Source organism: Anas acuta, chromosome 7 (genome assembly GCF_963932015.1).
Source record: "Anas acuta chromosome 7, bAnaAcu1.1, whole genome shotgun sequence".
Lineage (NCBI taxonomy): Eukaryota > Metazoa > Chordata > Aves > Anseriformes > Anatidae > Anas > Anas acuta.
The window spans coordinates 158,903-164,073 of record NC_088985.1 but is presented as its reverse complement, the minus strand read 5'-3'; positions in this window follow the sequence as shown (position 1 = coordinate 164,073).

Genomic DNA, 5,171 nt, shown 5'->3' with positions numbered 1-5,171 from the left:
CCCCGTCGCTCCCCGCTCCAAACCTGCTCCGGGCGGCGGGAGGCAGCCTCCGGGCGGGCTGAGGGGCCGGCGGGCCGCGCCTGGGCCGCCCGCGCCGCTGGTGACAGCGCCTCGCTAGGCAACGGCCGCAACCTTCGGCGGCGCCGCCCCGCCGCGCACAGCGGCCCCCCGCGGCAGGAGGGCGCGGGCGGAGCGGGGGTTGAGGGGTGGGTGTGAGGGGACACCGGGGGGCAGCCCCCGGCCCCCAGGGACGCGCACAGCTCGCCCTCGAGTCCTGGGGAGGGTGGAGGGGGCCGTCTGCTTGTGGTCAAAGCAGGGGTGCGAAATGCGGCTTCCATCGCCGCGCTCGTCATGGAGGAGAGCGTCTCCTTACGGCTCCGGTGGAGCTCAGCGGTAAAGGCTGAGTTTTCCCTCAAACACAAGCGGTCTCCAAGTAGGCGAGCCACGCTCACAACTGCTCGCAGCTGCTCGCCCAGCAGCCGCCGGGAGTGCCCAGGCACACGTCCACACACAGACACATCTGTAGACACAATGCCGACAGAGCTCAAGGAGCAAAACGCGAACGGATTCTGTCCGATTTGTATATGAAAACAACAGAGAAGACCAAGTCGGTCCCATTCATGACATGGAACACTGCTTTATCAGTTTGTAAGTGCACAGAGCTTACTCCACCCTAAAGACTTGATAAACAAAGAGACATTTAGAAAGCTAAGTTGTGAAATGACTGAAACAAAAAGGTGTATTTCCAGCTTCAGTTCCCTAAAGCGTGTAAGTACTTCTCAGAAACATAAGACAGGACAATGTAAAGATGTAATCTGCGATTAAGTAGTTCTTCTTTCACAGGGAAAACCAAAAACAATGACTTTTCAGGGACAGCAAAAACTCTTGATGAGACAACAACCTTACTCATTGCTGAAAATACAATCCCTTTACATCATTGGCCTCACTCTGCTGCTGTTCTCTCCTTTTTCTTCTTTTCTCTCTTTTCTTCACATTTATAGATCTACACCCTGAAGCTAGAGATTTACCAGCACGTCGGCCACTTCTGCCTTTTCCAGGCTCTGAATCAGTATCACTTTCCAGTTGTAGTAAGGCAAAACGAGATGCAGTGGTAGGGACTGAACTGATTAGAGCAGATTCCATTGCCATGTCTGAAATTCTAGGGAGCTGGCTTCTTTTAATTATCAGTTTCCTGGGAAAGTAGCACAGAAGGTAGAATGAAAACATTGTTTGATCAAACAAGCAATAATTCATATCATTAAACCACAGAAGTGTTTTTTTTTGGCTCAGAAAGCATAAGACAGGGCTGGAATTGGGGGAATGAGGGAGAAATCAAAAAGATACAGTATAATTTATTTATATTTTAACCGACTACACTGTATTACCTTAGGTAACTAAAGAAGGATTACATTAAAAAAAAAAAAAAAAAAACTGTCTACCAAACACATTTTAGGCTAATACATTCGCTCTTGAGAGATTTCGTGGAAAAAAGGTGGCTCTACAAGAAGCTGGTCTTCATGTTCTGGGTGGAAATAGACAGAATAGAATAGAATAGAATAGAATAGAATAGAATAGAATAGAATAGAATAGAATAGAATAGAATAGAATAGAATAGAATAGAATAGAATAATTTAGTGCTTAAAAACTATTTCAGATGCCATCCCCAGAGCCTGACAAACACAATTTAAAAATGAAGTAGATAATACACATACACAAGCTCCAGTTTGGGGTAAGCAGCCTTATCTCTTCTTTTACAAGAAGTTTAATTTTGTTTGCAATGCACTGGAGATTCAGCAAGCAGTTTTCTCCACAGGGAGGTGAACCCAGCATTTCAGCTGGTACCGTCCACAAACATCAAGTTCACCTGTTCTTACAGCAAGACACAGAGGATACGCTGGGGGGAGACGGAACTAAGCAACACTTATGCCTTCTGTTGTTGCCTGTAGCTAAAAGCAACATGTACATCCCTGGGACACCATTCTAAAGATCAAATCATTTACCTAGCATTAAAGCTAGATCCTGGGTATATCTATGTTTGTCCAACTGCAGTTTTTCCATGCAGAGTTTGGTCAATTAGCAGAGTATTGAAAGTGATGATATCCATCTCTGATTACAAATTTCATAGAAAACAGACATCTAGATATGCTAACATATTATGACAGAGGTGTAGTGAGATAATACATACTTCTTGAAATTACTGTTCAAAAGGAATCTTTAGAGTTTGAAACAAGTTCTTGAGTTATCTGCTTAGATAACCTACAAATCTGTTCCTTATTAAGTACTATTACAAAAGAACATGAGACTGATATAGTATAAACTCACTTTAGGATAGAATAAAACTTGTGGTTAAAAGTTAGCAAGGACAAAGTAAATGACATCTTGTTATCTGTAGACCTTTTGTTATGTTTAAGCATCTTGTTATTTGAAAGCATCCCAGTATCTGTTAACCGTTAGTCAGGCTGAGACTTGAGATAACTTGAGTCAATTGTTTTGTCTTGTTAACTGAGACTTCCTGTTATCGGCCGACCCTCAGTTAAATTGAAAGCCAACTCAGCATTTTTACAGCTTGGAAAACAACTGATTAAGCAAAGGTGAAAAGTGCATCATGAGGAAGACCTACGGCCTTCCTCCCAACGACCACTGCCCACATCCTGAAGACCCCGGCCCACAATTCTTGGAAGGCTTTGCGCAAGCGCAAGGACTGATAAGCTAATTAGCATACGAAGCGAGGGTGGGCGGGGTTAGGTAATGGTGCTAATTGAATATTCATTGTTTTGCTGTATAAATATGAGATAGTTTGTCACTTCGAACATGCACGATAGGCGGAAGGATCCCCCGTGCATCCAGCGCTGCAATAAAGAATATACCACTTAAAGAAATTTTGGCTTTGATCTTTAAATCAAGACTCTGCAGAAGTTTCCACAGGCTCTCTTTACCACTTAACTCCAGAATTTCTCCAGTCCAAAATTGTATAGGTGCTCCATATATACTCAGGTATGTCAACATGCAACAATAGCATGGCAGAGACCATTCCCCAAAATAATGATTTAAAAGGAATATGTCATTTCACTTTTCAGAGATGAAAGAACCATGCTCTACTCTTAAGTTTACAGGAGACAAAAAGGTTACAGAAAAGAGCATTCTCGTCACACAAAGTTACTCAACTCCATTTCTCTCAAAAGAAGAGAAAATGAAGCTGGTCATCTTAGGAGAAAACGGCCATTGAGCTGTGAATCTACTTGATGCTGATATTCAGATTAGCTGATCAGACCACAACTATGTATCTAGAAAATACAGGTCAATCATATCTACATCATAAGTAATTCATATTTGTCACTCTTTAAATGACAGAACAGGATACATTTGGATTTTTGTGCAGACAAGACTGTGCACATATGCACACGTGTGCATACATTGACAAATATTTTAATGCTAAATAACTATATAGTTAACCAGCTGAGGAAATTAGTTAAAGTTGAGAGACTTCATGCTCTTACTAGCTGGACACGAAATATGTTGAAACTTGAAGCTCAGAGAAAAGATTACAGGTGCATCTTTACAGCAAGAAAAAGCACCAGATAAAAGTGCTCAGTCATGTTCCACAAGAACTTATGATGCTGGATGTTGCTCTAAAGCAGACAACACTCAAAGTTTTGTCTGCAGACTCCCTGCTGTGCTTGGCTTAAGACAAAAAAAAAAAAAGAACTATAGTATGACTCTTCAGTAAAAGCTTGGAATTTCTAGTCTCTCTCTACTGTGGTGTATTTATAGTTAATGTAAACAGTACAACGGCACAACAGTCTTTATTTGTACAGTGGCAGCAGTGGCTAATGCTGCCAAATCCTTCTTTTTGCACATACAATCTGAAAACAATTACACGTAGCTGAACCTCTACACAGGTACATAAAGTGGCTGCAAACTCCCTTCTTTCGTCTATAAATACACCAATATAAATACACCAGTAAGTATACCTTTGCTGTCTTATCGTAGTTGGCATGCAATTAAGAGCCCAGCTGACAAGTACATTTAACAAGTACTACCCATGGAATTCTGCTGTTCCAATTCACTGAAATACTACAGTGACAACATGATATCAATTTACAAAACCTTATTCCTGAATTCGGTGTTTCTACATCATCATCATCATAATGGATGGCAATGAGTTTATAAAGTGAATTGCAAATACATGAGATTGCAGGTTATTTTCTAGTTGAGTCGCAGATAGTTGTTAACATTGCTAATTCAGTTGGTAGGACATTTCAATACTATTCATATTACAGCAGGATCAAATTATCCCACTTCTGCAACACCTAAAGATGGATCCAGTGATTTACCAAGGCCTACCACCATGCCAGGCTTCATATTTTAGCACCACACCTACAATTCTGGCAGACCCATTTTATTAAGCACCTAGCACTTCAGTTTCAAAGTATGGCTCCCATTCCCCCCTCCCTGAAAAAACAATGGGCTGATACCTCAAAAGCTTTCAGCTAATTAGAGGTGCTTGCTAGCACCCTTTCAGAGGCTGGTATAGTTCCCCCCACCTCAGGAATTATGAGCAGTGTTATTCTGTATTGCTATAGAAATAACCAGCCATAGAAAATTAAAAACACACTGGTGTAATTGAGCTTGAGGCTGTGTTTAAGGAAGCTTTTTGATCACAGAAAGAAAGTGTTCAAATATGATTCAAAGATCAAAGCCGAAATTCCTTGAAGTGGTATAGTCTTTATTGCAGCGCTGGATGATGCACAGGGGATCTCTCCACCTATCGTGCATACCCAAGGCGGAAAGCAGTCTTGAATTTATACAATCAATCTATCAATATTCTACAAGCGCCTATACATATTCCTTACCTATCCCTGCCTTCCCTCGCTTCTCATGCTAATTAGCCTTTTGACACCTTGCGCCTGCGTAGAGCCTCCCAAGAATTGTGGGCAGGGGTCTTTGGGACATGGGCAGGGGTCTTTGGGAGGAAGACCCCAAGTCTTCCTCACAGTGTACTTTTCACCTTTGGTCAGGAATCTGCTGAGTTGGCATGTTTCTTAATTGCAAGCGCTGGTTGTTGCTAATTCTTCCATTTGTTGTATCTTTATAATGAATTCCAATGTCCAGTTTTGAGATTTATAGTCCTTCCATTTGTTTCTCTGTCCGTCTGCCGCTTCCTTATCATG